An 18894-nucleotide genomic window follows, 5' to 3' on the forward strand; every position below is an offset into this window, starting at 1 on the left:
TTTTTCTTCCTCTCATTTGCTATTTTCCGCGCATCCTTTTTTCTTCCTCTCTCATTTTTTTTTCTCTCATTTACTATTTCTGATCAAAACCAGTACACGTGAACATATTAAGACCAAAGAGCTTATTTTTTTTTCTAGCCTTCCCCCCACCCCCCACATTGCCCCACCTAGAACAAACTATTCAGGAAAGACAGGTTTGCGTGGTAGCAATGTCAGTGAATTCAACTTAGAGAAGGAATATAACACTCAGAAATATTTTATTTAGGATTTTAGAGATCTTATTGACTTCAACTAGTCACTGTTATAAAGTGAGAAGTGAGGATCTCTCTTCCTTTGAACATACAGTTTATCAATGATTATTCTTAAATCTAAAAAAAATCTGTGTCCGAATATTCACTGTATTCTGTTTCAGATGAAGGTATAATCTTCAAAGTTTATTGGATGATGCTTGAACATACCAATTTAATATAGAATTTTTGTCAAATTTAATGGTCATGGAATGTGATGGGTTCCAGCTGGAACCTTGATTTTTGATAACATTTGCAAAGAAATACCATAGGTAAAGCAGGAAAAAAAAAAGCAGGGAACATTTTTTTGAGATAGCCAAATACAGCTTGTGTCTCTTAAATGAGTTGCTATGAATGAAAATGTTTTTTTCTTTCTAAAATTTATTTATAATTTTACTGTAAGGTCTACTTTTGAAAAGTACCTTTAAAACTTATAATCACCACCTTTTATTATTTTGTTAAGAAATAGTCTGCGTCTTCAGAAAAAAACACTGCTAGAACATATTTAATATGGCCTATATATATGTAAAATATAATATAGTTAGTAACATTTATGGCACTCTAAAAAGATTCATGTTGTGGAGAATGCAGCCATGCATGGGCCAGAAGTCTCTGTTCTGGTGGAGAGCTGAATGGACTAGAAAGAATATTACACATGAGACCTATCTAATAAAACTCCTGTTACTGCTCCCTTGCTTACAGATGAGGAAACGGAGGCGCTCAAGGTTTAATTGATAATTAAGTTAATAATTGTTGCGTCCTATCTAACCCAGCATGGGCTCAGCAACTCAGAGTCAGGCTGTGTGTTGACACATTGCTGTCTCCATAATTCACTGAACATCTATAATACGGATGGTTCGACTAAGTGGAAGACTAAATAAATATAAAATAAATAAATAAAAGAGGGCAATCATTATCTCCTTTTAAAAAGGCCCTCTGAGTCTCCGCTCCTTTGTCCCAGCGCCTCAAATATCCTTTACCTATAGAATTTCTTTGTAAGTGGGCAAGAATCAAAACCCGAGGCTCACGCAGGGATTTTGCTTCTTGGTTGAGGGTTTCCTTACAAGCTGCCAGCAGCTGCGTGTCTCACATTTACGTCTGCTTCCCTTGTCATTTCAGCACGACCTGTTTGGAGCTGTGAGTAGCCCCAGTGTGTGAATGTTCCAGGTTGGGCTTCCCTAAAGCTGAACTCAAGGCATGGAATCCAGGCATGTTTGTGCCCTTCAGTTGGGGTTCTGTGTCCTCTGGCAGTTGGCCGACTTGCGGGGCTCCAGCGCGGAGGAGCCTGGTTTATGCTTGCTTCCCTCTTGAGAGTTTGCTCAGTGATTGGGGGGGAGGGGGGACAGAAAAAAAAAAAGGAAACCTACTTTGCTCAGTAGCAGATTCAAAAATTTGTCCTCCTATGTGATACATAAACTGAGAGTAGACTTGGAGGTGTGATGAGCAGAATGGCATTGGGGCGATTAAGTAATTACAGCAGAAACACACACAAGAAAAAAATACTGTGCTTGTACCAGCTGCCTTGAAGAATGGAAAGTGCACTATGCAAAGAACAAGCAATTACCACCCCTGCCTTCTGAGCTGACCTCTCCAGATCAATAAAGATTTAGCAGCCTTAAAGAATGTTTTCTGATTTTAGCCCAAAGAATAGGTGCCTGACAAATTAATCAAACTGCAATTTAAACTTGACCTCAAGAGAATTCGAAGAGGCGCCCTACGCCCTTGTACAGCACCTGGCACCCGAGTGCCAGCCCAGGGTATTGGAAGACAGGCACGGAGCTTTAAGTCCGTGGGGACTGGAGATGCTGAAAATCACCTTTTCACAGATAAATCCCCCATAGCTGATAGAGGTGGCAGTGGACTCTGGGAATCTCTGCAGGTGGATGGACCCTTGTCCTTTCAGGTTCAGGTGGGAAAATCTTGAGTTTTTGACGAGCATTGGCTTGCATTCTTTAACCACCACCTTTCAAGACAACCGTGTTCTTGGGCTTTGAAAATCGGAGCAAGTATTCTAGGCCCTTTTTTTTTCCAGCAGTTAATGAATTGACTTGGTAATTATGAAAGGTGATATGTGTTGAACCAGGTCCTGAGGACACACCCAAATAAGATAAGGGTGCTGCCTTCAGGGAGCTTGACACAAGGGGCGCAGACCGGTTGACAGGCACTCAGAGAGGTGCTCTGGTACAAGGGCATGAGGCTGTGGGAACATGTGACCAGGCTCCCCAGACTGGACTTGGGGATCCAGGAAGGCTCCTGGAGGGAGTGCTCTCCCTGCTGAAAGGGGAAGAGTCTTGGAAAGATGCATGTGGCATCTGTGTGATGTGTGAGGCCTCTGTGGGCGGTGAGGGCTCTGTTACGGATTCCACTGCCGGTATGCTTGCACTTGGTCTGATTTCTTCGCTTAGAGGTCCCATTTTACCTTCCTACCCACCTATCTATCTACGTACCGACGTGTTTATCTGTAATTTTAATTGTGGCCAAATGCATATAACCTAAATGCACTGCCTTAACCATTTTTAAGTGTACAGGTCAGTGGCGTTAAGCACCGTCCCGTTGGTTTGCCCCCCGTCCTTGTGATCCGTCTCCGTAACTGTTTTCATGGAAGACTGAAACTCTGTGCCTATTCATGCTGCGTGCGAGCGCCGTGGGGAAGGTTTTGCTGAAGAGGGGCCAGTTTGGTTGGAGTATGTGCGTCTTAGCTTACAGGGGGCTAAGGGAAGGACATTTTGGAAAAGAGGTGCCTGCACAGCAGCGGGCGAGAGACTCGTCTCTGTGTTCAGGCGGTCTAGTGTTTGGTAGTTGCCAGTTTAGAGCCGTCTGTGCTCAGATCTTGGCCTTGCACCTCTTCTCAGCAAGGCCGGGCAGTTGATCTCTTTCTGGATCTTGGTTTCCTCATTTCTAAATGGGAATGGTGCTGGCACTTTTCTCATAGGATTGTTAAGAGGACTGAATGAATTGACCTATAAAGTGCTTCCGTAGGGCCAGGTCCAGAACGTACACGGTGTAAGCGTCCACTACTGCTGTAGAGTCCTCGGGTCTACCAAAAACAGGCTCCGATCTGTGTGCGTCTGGACTCGAAGCTTGTGACTAGTCCTAGAAAGTGGGAGATTGGCTCCTGGGGGTTCCTGAAGATAGAGAGGATTCAGGTTGACACAGACGTCTGACTTCCAAGCTTTTCTTTTTTCATTCAAGTGCTCAAATGTCTCAACTTGTAGCTGATTATTTAAATTTTCTTCAAAAATTGGAGTCATTTTTGGGGCGCCTGAGTGGCTCAGTCGGTTAAGCGTCTGACTTCAGCTCAGGTCATGATCTCACGGCTTGTGGGTTCGAGCCCCATGTCGGGCTCTGTGCTGACAGCTCAGAGCCTGGAGCCTGCTTCAGATTCTGTGTCTCCCTCTCTCTGCCCCTCCCCTGCTCATGCTGTGTCTCTCCTTCAAAAATAAATAAACGTTAAAAAAAAATTAAAAAAAGGTAGAGTCATTTTTTAAAACAATAGAACATAAAACAAGTGTAAGACAAAAACCTGTAATGTCACCCTCCTAATAGTAACTATTTTTTAAAATTTCAGTTACTTTATTTTGTAGGTACAAGCATAAAATCAAAGTTTTAATTGTGTATATACCATACACAATTTCGTGAGTACATAAATATTACATAACACATGTAAGTCTATTTTATAATATATACAAATACATATACATATAATTTCATATGCACTTCTACACATACAAGTGTGTATTTTCTAATACATATATACACAACGTTGTATTTTGCTTTTGAAAATCAATACTCTGAGAAGCTTTCCTCAATGTTTCAGCCTGTTCTTTTTCATTTTTCTTACAAATGGAGACAGTTTTCCTTTGCATTATGTACTGTGGTTTCCTTAGTCATCCCCCCATTCATAGTATCATGGGTGATTCTGTAATGTGTATCTTTGTGATCCTAATGTTTTTCTTCCATGGAATTCTCTTTTTGATAAATTTCTAAGGCGAGGATTACTAAGTGAAAGGATCCAAGCCTTTGAGGCTCTCAGTCAGTGTAGCCATTTGGGTCTTCACATCCCCAACACCATGGTGCATCCCCGGTGTCATATTCACTGCAGATGTTATTACTGTCTGTACAAGTTTGCTGGTTAGGAGCTTTACAGTAACACCTTCAGCTTGCTCGAATTTATCATCCTTTCCCTCTCCTAGTGAAGAGGGAGAGTCACATACTTCTGAGCGACTTGTCCATTCATCTCCTTTTCTAGTTGTGTTCTTGATATTTTCTAAAACAAATTTGCATAGTTTACTTACCATAAATATTAGCTTTGTGTTGGAAAAGAATTCAGGTGCAGGAAATTTAAAAAGAGAAGGACAAAGACTCGGAGTGCCTGGGTGGCTCAGTCCGTTAAGCGTCAGACTTTGGCTCAGGTCATGATCTCGCAGTCCGTGAGTTCGAGCGCTGCCTCGGGCTCTGTGCTGACAGCTCAGAGCCTGGAGCCTGCCTGGGATTCTGTGTGTGTCTCTCTCTCTGCCCCTCCCCCACTCTTGCTCGCGCGCCCTCTCTCTCTCTCTCTCTCTCTCTCTCTCTCTCTCTCTCACACACACACACACACACACACACACACACACAAAGACTCTTTCATTGCCCTGCAGTAGTCAGGCATGCACCCTTGCCGTTGTGTTCCGGGGACGGAGAAGGAACCTGTGCTCGCCATGTGCCAGCTCTGCTGGGATGACATGGGTAGAGTCTGGACTCTCCAACGGCCTTGCTTTTCTGTTGCCTTTTGTTGTGAGCAGAAAAACACAGAGGCTGTCCATTCTCTCAGCCCTAACGGTATGCTTACTGCATTCACAGGGTCTCCCGCACCTCCTGTCCCATCAGCACCCAGTACAGAGCCAGTGGCGAGGAGGCAATCTGTTTTCATCTGTCACGGGTCAGAGGTTAGAATGTGCCTTCCCTGACATCCTTCTCCCCGCTCCAGTTCCCAGTACAGCATCCCTGTTAAGAGATCCCTCAGCTATTCCTTGATTACCTCCAGTGATGGGGGATTGACTGTGGCACACACAAAAAAAAACAGACTTTGGGCTCAAGCTGAGGTGGATCTGGGTTTGAATGTCTGTTTGACAGGTGGACAAATGACTTAAAGTTTCTAAACTTCATTTTCTTCGTTATCTGGAGAACGGATGTAGTAATGGGTGTAGCTCTACTTAGAGCTGTGATGAGGAGTAGGAGAAATAATAAAAATAACGTCCTGACCCTTGTGCCTCACAGACAGTAGTGTTAAATAAATGTTAGCTGTGGCTATGATTTCCATTTACTACTCCAAGGTATTTCCTTAAGCTTTTGCCATTGTATTTGATATTGTGAGTTAAAAGTGCCTCCCATAGTGACATGAAATTTGGAGTATATTCTTCGTTAGTGGAGATGTTGGTGGGCATTGGCTTTGAGCTGATTCCCGCTCCGGCCACCATCCCAGCTGCTGGGCTGGGCGGGGCTGTAACACATCCAGGCTGCCTCTCGTTTGGTTTTCAAAGTCTGATTTACAGGCTTCTGGTTTGTCCTTCTCTTTCCTGGCTGTTGTCCCTGCCCTGGCATCCGCAATAGAGGACAGACAAAAACATTTAGAGGAAGCGAAATTCTGTTCCACTTACTCGTTATCTGTTCCCTCACACAGAAAATACTGTAGGTTAGCAAAGAGTGATGAGGTAGAGATCATGCTTCCAACTGCATAGCAATGTGCCCAGCTCCAAAATACTACATTTACTGGGGTGATAGGTAAGCCAATACCAGGGTGGTTGGGGCACAGGTTGGGTTGTACTTGACTCTTCTACTTATCTCTAGACTTCAGCATTTCAATATGTTTGCTTTAGCTTCCCGAGAATTATAGTTGATGATCTGAGACTTCCTCTAAGTTTCATGTGATCTAACCAGACAGCTTTTATCCTTGAGGAGCTAGTATCACGGGTGTTCGTACTCAGTGTATGGACCTTATGATTATGATGTCCCTGTTTGTCTAACCGAATTCACTATGCCCTGTAGAGAATAACTAAGTGGCAAGAGCTCCCTGCTAGCATCTTGGGAAGTGCTTTTTATTAATGGTCCATTTCGGTTTTAAAAATAAAATATAAAGGATTTTAATGAATTTAAGAAACAGTGCTGGTGTGATAATTATACGATTTTAACCAGTGGTGTTTTGGGGAGCTGGTGGGGAGGGAGGATGAAGAAAATTTAAAAAGCAAATCTTGGGGCGTCTGGGGAGCTCCATTGGTTGATCATCCGACTCTTGATTTGGGCTCAGGTAATGATCTCAGGGTCGTGGGATCGAGCGTCACGTTGGGCTCTGCACTGAGCGTGGAGCCTGCTTGAGATTCTCCCTCTCTTTCCCTCTGCCTCTCCTCTGCTCACGTGCGTGTGCTCTCTCTCAAAAATAAAAATAAAAAGCAAACCTTGAGTTATATGCTGCCTGCGAACAGGAGTGGTATTTAAAATATTTATTAAACCATAAGGACATTGACACCAGGGAAAGCACTGGAGGCCCCGGGGTGTTCCAGGCACTTATCCTTCATGGGGATAGAGAGGAGGCCTGGGGGTTCTGGGAGGGGGGGGGGCAGCCAAAGGGACAGGGCATTCCACGGGCTTGTACCACTGGCTCTTCACCAACTCGTATGGAAGTATTTCAGTATTGTAGACAACCAGCTTGGCCCTACCGGGGAGGTATTGGTGTGGTTGGTGTGGATGGTACCAGCAGCATCCACATCCCCTTTGACAGGTGTTTAGAGATGTTAAAGGGACCCCTTGCTTGTGGCTTCCTCTGTCTCACTGCTGAGGGGACTTCTGTTGTGCTGGCCTCTTGATCTCCTGGTAGGCGCTTGGAAAGTGTCACATAAGTATTTAGGGTTGTCTATTTGAGAAGCACCCAGACGCATTCCTTTATTCAGAAAATACCACAGTGTGACAGGCACAGTCCCAGTGTTCAAGGGTCCCCAGTCTGCACCAGTGGCTTCCATTTTTCCCTGCTCTTGTGGATTCCAGGAATCTGTCCACAGGAGATGATTACAAGGATGTTTGCCATAACAGTGAACAGTTGGGCAACATATGAATGCGCACCCGTGGGGAAATAGTCAAATAATAAGTATATCCACAACATGGGATACTATACGTCTTAAAAATCACGAATACAAAGAATGTTTCAGGACTCAGGAAAATGCTAAGTGTGAAATGAACCCAAGACTGTAGGGAATAATAGTAAATAGTATTGACGAGAATAACGTTATTTATGCAAGAAGTACATCAGAATGTGTTGTTAGCACTGACGACTGTTTGGTGGAGGACTATGGGTAAAGTTCGTTTTCTATGTATATTTCCAGATGTTCCAGTTTTTTGGTCATCTGTGGGTATGAACTTTACGTTTAGAATAAATGTAATATTTTTAAAATCCAGTTTAAAGTTTTAAACTTAATGTCTAATCAGCAGCTGAGTATGCCGAATTGAAACTTGGAGAAACACATTTAGAGCTTGTGTCAATTGCCTATAAAGGAAGCTGCTGACTTAGTGGGATAAAAATAAGAGCCTAGGTCAGCCTCCTCGTGCGGGTGTACCCAGCTCCTCCAGGTTTCCAGACTGTGAGGGTTCAGAGAGGCCCTAATGGGCTTGTTGAAAAGCTCTACTTGGCTTCTCATTAATGTCCCTCCCCGAGTTGTGCGCTGCTCTGCCGGCTAACCTTGTCCGAAGGTTACCCGTGGCTCTCCAGGGCTCGGCTAATTTTAAACCCCGTCGGCCAGTGCGGTGGCGTGGCATCACACTGTGGAGACACGAACAGCTCCCTGGGAGACACAGCTGGGGAAAGATGAGCTGAGTCCTGGGTTTTCTCTCCTCCTCCTGTAAGTGACCAGGCACGCTGGACAAGCCAAAAGAGCTGGGCTAATAATGAGAGCTTTTATGGTAAAAAAAAAAAAAAAAAAAAAAAATCAGGATTATTAAAGATCTTTTGCAGTGGCAGTGCCGGTTGGTAATTGCACGGTGTGATGTGTCCTGCATGAACTGTGTGAATTCTGACAGCCTGAGGAGGAACAAGCGGATGAGATCCTCTCTTCCGGGAATTAGACTGTTTCTAAAGACTGAGTGAAACTGCTGTTAATTTCACTGTGTGTGTGTTAGTCTTCTAAACCTGCAGAACTCAGCCCCGGCTGCTAATAGGTTCCTTCTCTGAAGTTTTGGATGGGATTGGGAGAGGGCTATTTCTAAAAAAAAAAAAAAATGAAGCACACAATCTGCCTGTCTGCGTGTTTACCAGCTGGGCTGGTTGCCACTGTGATTGCCATTTTAAAGTCCCTCCCCCGCCCCTTCCCCTTTACGTATTTGCAATGGAGTCCTGTTCAGGGCACTGCTTGCCTTCATAATCCTCATAACCCTGCTATTTTAACATGAAACATAGGTCAATGACTATAAAATAAGGTCTTGTTGGAGAACCTTTCCTCAGGAAAACACACTTTTTTTTTTTTTAAAGAAGATCTTAAAGAATCTATTTTTTTTTTTTTTTTTAATCTGCCTCCCTTTCAACACCTTCCTCCGGGGGATCTAATGTGCTGGGGCTTTCACAGCAGGCTCTCGCATGAGGGATTACAATGGGAAACCAAATCCACCCCCGACACTGCCTGGCCTTGGGTTTTACCTGCCAGCTGGAGAAGGGCATTTCTTGTAACTAGGTCTGCACCCAACCCACCCTCTTATAAAACAGTTGCTAGGAGTGCATTACAGAAGCATGGTGTATGGAGTATACCCAGATGAAAGAACAGTGGACGGAGAATCAATAACCTGTTAACTCGCCACCGTGATTGAAGTTAACTTTATTTGAAGCACGCCGGCTGGGTCAGACCACATCAAGCCAGCAGTGTTCCTGCATGAGGGTAGCACGGGGGTGACCTTTGGTTTCATTTTGGGAAAAGGAAAAAAAAAATGTGCGAATGCTTTTTATTAGCCTTTTCTTTCTTGAAGGTCTGTTCCTCCTTCAGCAGAGTTAATTAGCTTTGTCATGTTTGGATTTAGTTTTGAGAAAATTAAAGCTGAGTAATATCAGGGATTTGTTGAATGGGAATACTTGTTAAAACCTTCACTGACCCCAATCTGACTTTTATAAAAGAAGCAAACTAAATAAGAAAAATAAATAAATAAATAAAAATCCGCACCCCCCCCCCCATCTCTTGCCCTAAAATAATGTTTTTAAAAGCACGTTTAAAGTAGTTAAGCAGAATATAAATATAAGCTGCTCTGAATGGGACACTAAGTGAATGAGTTATTGTAGGGGCTGTAGTGGTTATGTTAAGAGCGTAGTTGTGAATTTAAAGTATATTTCTTAAAACCCAGTTCCTCTTTGACTCAAACTCAAATGTCTGCTTTTTGTTGTTGTTGTTGTGTGTGTGTGTGTGTGTGTGTGTGTGTGTGTGTGTGTGTGTGTTTCTCCTGGGCTTCTCTTTCTGCACTTGGCCTGCTCGCTGACTGTGCAGGCCCGCTGTTATTTTGCGGTAACCTGACACTTTGGCCTGCCGACTGCAGCCCCCAGGCCCCCGGAGGGGGACTGGCTGTGAGCTGAGAAGGCTGGAACCTGTGTCCCACATGGAGCAGCTGTGGCAGGGCTGGGGCTCAGGGACCGGAGCAGGGATCCCACAGACCTGGGAGGAGGGCCTGTGTGTCATCAGTTAAGACCTCGGGTTGTGGCTCATTAGGTAACAGGCCCTACCTTGAAGGGGGTTCAGCAGAGTTGATGTTGAGACTGGAGGCTAGCTCATCAGGGCCTTTGGAGATTGGAGGAAGGTTTTTCAAGCCAGTGACTTTTTAATTTTGTTCTGTGGGTTTGGTCTAGAGTATGCCTGAGGCTGTCTTTGTGACTCCTTAGACAAGGATGAATTTCTTAATAGTCATAAAAACTGTATTAATATTTTATGTTAAACTAAATCAGGCAATTATTTATTGAGCCGGGGTGGGGATGAGGTGTAGAGATGAATGGGGCAGAGTCCCTGGCTTATGAAATGTCTGTAGTATAGCCGGAAAGACAGATATATAAGCAGTAATTATTCATTAGAGCTATATACATTTGTTCAGCAATTACGTTGAGAACCTGCAGTGTGTCAGCCACAGTTCTAAGATGTGTGTGCACTCATACCCACTAATCTGTAAGCCTGTAGATAATGATAAATAACGTACGTAATGATTGCCGATGATCGAGACACCTGTACTTTACATCCACTCATCATCTTTACAACAGGTAGGTAGTGCTAATTCTCATTGGCACAGAAGGGGGATAAAAACACCGGGACACAGCTAAAAAGTGGAGAACTCAAAATTCAAACTCTTTGGTATTCCAAAACCCTAGGTACTCTTTATATATATTTCACTGCTTTGATATATAGGCTCTCCAGATGCACAGTGTAGTCCCTGCAGCTCTAGGGGTACCCATGAACGAAAACATGTAGCAGACATTTTTTTGGAGTTCCAGAAACTTGTCTGGTGTTGAGAGATGATATAGGAATGCCAAGGAACTTACCGATTAGCTGGGAGACTGTATCTTAAGAGACATTATGGTGAAGCATGCATGTGTGGGGGTTGGAAGTTTATTTGAGGTGCTCTGGGAACACAGATGTGACTTCTCTGAGTGGAGACATCTGCTAAGGCAGATTGAGAGAGGTTGGTAGTTTTGGTCTTGAAAGGACCAATAGATATTCATTAGGCAGAACGGCTGGTGAAGGAAGCACCAGGGCAGAGGGACCCAGGTGGCGGAAGGATTGAAGCAGGCGGCCCGCCGTATCTGGGCACCATGGAGCAGTCACGTGGTCGGAATGGGAGCAGGCTGCAGCTAGGTGGTTCAGGCCATGGGTGCCCCTGTTATGCACTTGGGTTCTGGAGTGGGTGGGGATCTGCTGAAAGATTTTGAATGAGCGTATGATGAAAGTCATATTTGCATTTTGGGAGCACAGGAGAGACTTGGTAAAAAAAAAAAAAAAATACATTTCCTGGGGCCTCTGGTTCAGTACTTCTGGCATCAGAGCTGGGATCATATTTTTAAGAAGCCGCCTATGTCGTCTCGACCTATATCCAGAGCTGGGAGCCGGCCAGAACCAGGTTGTCAGGAGTGGTAGTGGTTTGGGGACATAGGCAACTGCCGTGAGACAAGAGCAGAGTCGATGGGGATGGAGGGGAGCGGAGGGCATGCAGCTGAGGGATTGGGGGGCTGAGTGGACACTCTTGGGATTCAGTTGCATCAGAAAGGGTGGGGGGAGCGTGGGATGGTGGCCCCTGCCATGGGTGCTATACTCCCGTGAGTCGCAGAGCCTCTCTGAGGGGGCTGTGCGATTGGGTCCCCTCACCAAAGACCTGGAAAATCTCTTCGGGTTTCCTGGCTGCTTTTAGAGACAGACCCTCAGTGCAGAGCATGGCGTCGAAGGTGTCAGCACCCAGTCTGCCTGGTCTGTGCATATGTGAGGGTTTGGGTTTGTTTGGCTTGCTTTTGGGCCGTTTAGGCCTTCAAGTTGAATCCTGCATGCTGAATCCATCCACATCAGTCAGTTGGACTGATGGGGAATCAACACCATGAACGTTGGAGAAAGGGAGAGCCCGAGACAGAGCGAGGGCTGTAGTGCCATTGCACAGGTGGAATCCGCAATGGATTCGGGTTCGAGGAGAGGAGTTGAAGGCCGGCGTTCCGTGTTCCTCTATCAGGGTAGCAGATTGTGTTGGAAGAAGAAGAGATCCCGGACAGAAATATAAACCCAGCCCCTTTAATTTTCTTCTGAAGAAAGAAGAAATCCTTGGGTGTGTGTGTGTGTATGAGTGTGTGTTGGGGAGCTGCAGAAATGTAGACTGAATCCATTTCTGGCCTTTTGCCTCCTTTACATGGTACAGGGGACTCGCTGGCAGGGTGGGAGGGGGAGGCAGGAGTCTGGTGGCACGCCCTCTTTCAGAGCCTCCTGGGCCACGCGGAAGTGAAGGCACAGGGAGGCTGGATTGCAGAATTGGGTGCCTCAGCCTTTCTCAGTCTGTGCTTCTCGTTGCCTGGGGGTCTTGTCCCGCTGTGTGTCCTTGAAGTGTTTCTGGACCGCTTGCATGCTTAGAGCTGGTTGGTGCTGTGCACACAGTAGGTGCTCACGTAGCATCTGACTTTTTTGAACGAGTGGCTTATTGTCTAAAGGGGGAATACTCGCTTATCCTGCCTGAGCCAGTTTCCAGCCAGAGTGCCAAGACTAGTGCTCCTGCTGAAGTTGAACTGGGTGTAAGGCAAGGACCAGGTTTACATTTGGAGGATAGGGATGTGGGCAAGGGTGGGGCTTTAATTGGTCTCTGAATTTGCATCCCTTTCGGTAGAAGACCTGTTTTGCAGCTGCTCCATCACTGTGTCCTCATTACATGGCACATTGCGTCTCTCATTTGAAGAGTGGGGATTCCATTATGTCAGTAACACTGGGACCAGCGGACGTTTGGGTCCACTGTTGTCTTTGGTCGTATGTCTTCGGTCAGATTATACATTCGTTCCTGTGGGCATTAGCTGGTGTTTGCATGTTGGCCATTCTCAGGTGTGTGTCTGTGTGAGCACAGCAGCTTAGTCCCCGTGCTGGTTTGGGGGTGACTGTGCTGTCGGCACACAGCCCTCTTTGGGGACCAGGGGAATAATGCAGGGTGCTTGAAGACAAAGTCTAATGAGCAGTAATTGAAGATCCGAGTGGAGTTCATCTGGTAGCTCTGGGCTGTTTAAACAAACACATCTGTTTACACTGTCATTAAAAACACCTTTATGAATTTGGAATGCTTCAGGGATGGAACACTTGAAGTTACCTAGAGAACTGTTCTGGCCTTGGACCACACTGAAATGCTTTTGATTAAAAAATTCTGATTGCAAATTTATAAAATTGTCTGTTCTTCATCCTTTATTCTCCCAAGCAGATAACACACTCGTGCGCGCGCGCACACACACACACACGCGCACACACACACACACACACACCCCTTCCTGAGTGGCTTGCACACTCCTGATGTTGCTGGTATTTTCTTGTTAGCCGCTGTATGAAATAGCCCAGCCCTTTGGTCACGGTGTGCGAGGGGCCCTGTGTGATCCGGTTCCGCTTCGTGTTTTAAGCTCTGCTCCAACCTTTCTGCTTTCTTGCTTTGCCCTTCTGTCAGCACATCCCATGCACGGACACTCTTCTCGGGCCCCCCTGAACCCTGCTTGTAATCGGCCTGGTAAGTCCTGTTTAGACTTCCACAGCAGTCTGAACCTCCCCTCCTGTGACCCTCTGGTTGACCCGAGAGGCGGGATCAGCTCCTGGATCTGTGCCCCAATAGCACTTGGTTCGTTCCTCCTTTGACATCCTGTATCCATTCCTTGTTCATTCATTCCTTCACCCATGGACTCATTGTTTTAGACCTTCATTCAGTCATCATTTTGGAGGAGCAGTTACTGTGTGCCAGGCGTTCTGTTAAATGCCAGGGGCAGGAAGATGACTAAAGGCATGGACCTAAGCCTTAAAGATCTCACACACCTGCAAAGGCGGCAGACACGTAAATCCTTCCTGTGCAGTGAGTGAGGCAAGTTCATTTGTCCTGGCGAGCCAAAGGCCTTCCTGGCTTCTGGCAGAAAATGAGGGAGGGGTCGGACAGCCTCCCAGAGGAGGGGCTTGAAGTCAGGAAGGATTATGAACTTCAATATCTGTCTCCCAGCTGGAAGGCTGCTCCTTGAAGGCAGGGAGGGTAGCTTATTTATTTATCTCTGTTTCTGTAGTGCCTGGCATGTGATGGTGGACATGGGAGCGGGCTATGAGAAAACAGAAGTACTTTCCGCTTTGTGTTTCTACCCTCTTTGACTTCAGAATGAATTTACGGCGGCTTGCAAGGCTGTAAAATGGCATTAATTAAAAGGGAAATGCAGGAAAGAAGAAAGGGATGGTGTAGAGGTAAGGCCCTGTAGTGGATCTGCGAATGAAACTAAACTTGATAACAACCTCCGTGGCTTCTCTGAGGGGCCTGCCGGTGTGTCTTAGGGCAGTCTGCGGCTGGCGAGTAAAGCCAAGGCCTAGTCCGTTGACCACAACGTGAAAAACCATACCAGACAAACGCACGTTGTCTTGTTTGTCATCGAACTTACCTTTGGGATCTCTGTAAAGAGCAATCCGTGAGATATGATGAAGGACACCTTCAACTTCTTGGAGTAAATCCAGTGACTAATTCTTGGGATGTTCCTTTGTATGCTGATGGCGCTGCATAAAAGCGTAATTCGGTAAAAGCAGTTTACCGAGAGCTCCTGGAATATTCTTGTCTCTAACGTAACTGTGGAATCAGAAAGGTTAGTTGTAGCTGCCCTTCTGCCGTGTTCCGCTTTTATGCAGTCCCCTAATGCCACATGCCACTGTCCGAGGTCCTAGAGGGCTCAGGGGCTCAATTTCTGCTTCCAGGGAGCTTTAGGATTGTGTTTTGGGCTTCAGATACTCCCGTATGATTTGGGATGAGGATCTGTATGCTTAGATCCCTTCAAAATGGCTATTGAAAAGTGGATTGGCCAGACCCAACACCCCCACAAAAAAGGGATATCCTGATTTTTGATGGTTGAGGGGCTGGAAAAGGACAGCATGTGTTGTGTTGAATTGTGTCCTTGGTTTCCTGAAGGTGACAGGGAAGAGTAGTTTTTCCTGGAGCCCAGAGTTTGTATCTTACATTGTGAGTACTGAGGAGGTCCATAGGGGTCTGTTGGATCTTTAGAGAGCATTTCAATGCCAGTGTACCCCGTACAAGAACTGGAGCAGAGCTTGGACTTCACAGTTCAGCACTTTAAAGTTTATTTATTTGTTTGGAGATGGACAGAACCAGCAGCAAAAGGGCAGAGAGAGAGGGGGACAGAGGATCCAAAGCAGGGGTTATGTGCTGACAGCAGAGAGATCGACGCGGGGCTCGAACTCAGGAACTGTGAGATCATGACCCGAGCCGAAGTTGGACGCTTCACCAACTGAGCCACCCAGGCGCCCCCACAGTTCAGCACCCTAAAATGCCAGCTTTGTTCAGTTGTTCTTGTTGATGGACTTCTGGCCCAATCAGAAGTGAACTGTGGGTTTACCCAGTCCTTCTGTCTCCTTGCATACTGTGTAAATGATCCTGGGTAGACATGGGCTCGGCTGGAATGAGAGAAGCACCCTAAGTCATAGGAGCTGGAGAAGGTGGCCCGGGACCATTTCTGTACGTGGACTAGGGAGGGCTGTTCCTGATGCAATAGAATTCGAACTCCACATCAGCCAGAGGAACTGCATCTGGGCAGGTCAGCTGTTGGGACTCAGTCAGCCCAGAGCCAACATATCATTAAGTTGGCTGGCAGCAAGCTGTGTAACTCTGAGTCCCCATGGCCTTTTGTAAGAAGGGTGACACCCCAGTTGTGACCTACAGACTTGCCACCCAGGGCGCAGCACTCTGCTTGTACAAGGCTCATTTGTAGGCACTCTTCCTGGTATGGGACTGAGATGGGCCGTTTGAAATGCTCGCCATCGGGTTTGACCAAGCACAGCATATGTACCTCCCTGCTGTGTTGGTTTCTTTTAAAATACAAACTCCTTTTGGTTTTTTTTTTTTTTTTTAATTTGTATTCATTGCCATTTAAAACGAGAAGGCATCACAGTAATCTGATGGTGAACCTCACCAACTAAGAAAGTAATAGTATCTTTAACTTAGTGACTGAGGAATATTCTTTTTGTGGTGTTTGTTTTCTTTGTTTTAAAGAATCGTTGCGGGGGCGCCTGGGTGGCTCAGTCGGTTAAGTGTCCGACTTTGGCTCAGGTCATGGTCTCACGGTTCGTGAGTTCGAGCTGCGCGTCGGGCTCTGTGCTGACAGCTCAGAGCCTGGAGCCTGCTTCGGATTCTGTGTCACCTTATCTCTCTGCCCCTCTCCTGCTCGCGCTCTGTCTCACTCTGTCTCTCAAAAATAAATAAATGTAATAAAAAAATTAAAAAAAAAAAAAGAATCACTGGGATTGCTCTGCCCACCTCAAATATATGTTCACTTTACAGACCTATGGAAATTGAAGGGTTAGTTTTGGGGTTTTCTTGGACTGTTACCCCTGGGAAAGGTCGTAAGAATTTTCCTTTTGAATGCTCACTGAGCGCTACTTAAAAGCTAACTCTTGTGGCATTTTTTTTTTTTCTCTTAAAGCAGGAAAGAAACTTCTGTTTCTGCCTTTGAAATGTGTTAGGTAGTCGACCTCCTGGGGCCCCATGGCTCAGGCTGTGGCCCATGCCATCCAGCTTCTGCCTCGCATATGAGTGCACTGTCTTGATATCAGGTTTTCACTTTGGAATGGTCAGGTTGGATAGACTGCTTGGCTTTAGGTCTGTGGCCTAGTTCCTTTTGAAGGTGTCTTGTGATGAAACAGAGCAGTGATTCGTTTGACTGGTAGTGGCGGGAGGAGAAAGGGAGAGGCAAGAACTTCCGTTCTCCAAACTGAGGGTTGATGGGGGGTGGGAGGGAGGGGAGGGTGGGTGATGGGTATTGAGGAGGGCACCTTTTGCGATGAGCACTGGGTGTTGTATGGAAACCAATTTGACAATAAACTTCATATATTGGAAAAAAAAAAAAAAGAATTTCCGTTCTCACTGGCTAACAGATTCCTTAAGGGGATGGGGAAGGTGATGCCACTAAAGGCTGGTAATACAGAGCTGCATGGCATGAAGTCCATCGAAGCCTTTCTTGAACTGTCACCTGGACAGGTACTTGGGGCTGATGGAGCCGGAGAATTAATCAGAGAAACTCAGGAGGGTAATGCTAAAGTCCTCCCGTGGGGTGCTCAGCATGGTGGTCTTGGTGAAGAGGCATTGGCTTGTTGACGGATCCTGTTGATATGGAAGTGATGTTTGCAAATGAGAAGGAGTAATTATCCACTCCTTCCTGCTGAAATTAGCATCTGTTGGCAATTGGAGTCTATGACACCAAGGCTCACTGGCTGCTAATGGCTTTATGTTCTTAGCGTTGTCATTTCCTGAACGTTCTGCTCAGACAAGGACTTAACGTTCTGCAGCTCCATTTCTCTGGAGGTTGCCTCCAAAATCCAGTCTGTCAGGCTTCGCTTGCATTTCTCGGGCTACTTGTTGGCAGGTTTGGCTAGTGTCTAAAATGATGGGAAACTAGTAACTTGTCCCACCTTACGTATGCAAAGTGATGAACCATCATGAGTGCCTGACATTCCTACCAACTACCTGGGGAGGTGAGTCAGTATCGTCACTACTCATTAGGAATTAATTAGACTGCGCTTGCAGGTGTCAGTTGGAGACAGGGCTGAGCCTTCAGCACTGCCTACATTCTCTCCCTTGGAAATCCAGCCTTCAGCTCACTGTCTAGTGAGGGTGTAGTTGAGTCTGATATTCCCAGGGAAGGTGCGCTGTGTCTGGCAAAATGACTCCTGGATTCAGATTTTCATTAATATAGGACTTTAGTCAACTTAGTTAGGTCTCTGGACCTCATAAGGTGGAGATAATACCCGATAGGAGTAGGGCAGTGATGAAATAAGATACTGTAGGTCAGAGCTTCTGGCATTGTGCTTGAAACGTGGTTCATTGGGAGAAGGTTGAATTTGGATTTGAGGTGCCAGTTCACTTTGGAAGTAAAGAATCTTTTTTTCCTAGTCTTTTATTGGAGGGCAGCTTTTCTCTTATGAGGAAAATCTGGGCTGTCACTAAGATCACAGTGACCAAGAGTGATTCTCTTTCTTTAAATGGCTCTCACCTTTGCCTACGTCCACATTCTTCTGAGCTCATAGAAATCTTCCTTAGCATTCCTTTCAGTGCCACTCCTAAATGTTCCTTTTTCATTCACCTGCTCACTCAAATTTGCTTTGTTACCATTTTTCATTTCTTCATATTTCTTCGTTGGCCACCTCTTGGGTTTCTGGCCTTCACATCCTCGCCACTTTGCCTCTCTTATGACTTTTCTCATAGCTGCTATTATCTGGTTCTATCTTCTCTAGGGGCCAGAAGAAAAGAGAACGAGAGAGGGTAAAATATTGTATCTCAGAAATTTCCATTCCACTCAAAATAATGTTTGTTCATCGAAGCAGGAGTTTACCTTCTAGAGGACCCAAACCATATTTGTGTCTTTAACACAGAAGGGCAGTCGGTTGTCAGTAATTGTGATTAATAATTAATAAATTGGGTTAGATAGTCAACTCTTGTCTATCTCAACTGTGCCTGTCTTAAGTCTGTTCTCTTACATCTTCGTAATTGGGTGATTTTCTCTGGGACTCTTCTCCTTAGAACCTTGACCAGATCAGGGTGAGGGATGGGAAAGGGACCAAAGCGCTCGCCCTTCTTGTGGAAAGCTTGGGCGATAAGTTCATTCATATTGATGTCAAAGAATGTTCACGTCATCCGGTTGTTGGTTCATTCTTTCATTGAGCATTATTCCACATACTGTGCTAGCACTGGGGATCCCGTGATGAGCGTAAAAGTCCCTGCCCTCAAGGAGATTGGAGTATCGCTGGGGTGCAATAACAAATCAACTTACCAAGTTTTATTATAGGTAGAGTCGATGGGAACACAAGGTAGTGTTGTGTTGGCCTTAGTTGGCCTTCAGTGTTAATGATGGAAACTGATGTACATGGGGGTTGAC

At 45.7% G+C, this 18894-nt stretch overlaps 1 protein-coding gene across 14 annotated transcripts in view; it reads left to right on the forward strand.

Moving 5' to 3' along the window:
* The window catches only part of TEAD1 (TEA domain transcription factor 1), a 270817-nt gene that overhangs the window by 63305 nt on the left and 188618 nt on the right, over positions 1–18894 (forward strand). Inside the window, exon 1 of one of the 14 annotated variants that reach the window (XM_045484551.1) lies at positions 8129–8152. The exons of the other annotated variants lie outside the window; for them this stretch is intronic. The gene's annotated coding sequence lies outside the window, so the exon portion shown is untranslated. Of the gene's footprint in view, positions 1–8128; positions 8153–18894 lie in introns of those variants that run through there. 14 annotated transcript variants of the gene reach the window in all.

The sequence above is a fragment of the Leopardus geoffroyi genome, chromosome D1 (assembly GCF_018350155.1).
Source record: "Leopardus geoffroyi isolate Oge1 chromosome D1, O.geoffroyi_Oge1_pat1.0, whole genome shotgun sequence".
NCBI lineage: Eukaryota > Metazoa > Chordata > Mammalia > Carnivora > Felidae > Leopardus > Leopardus geoffroyi.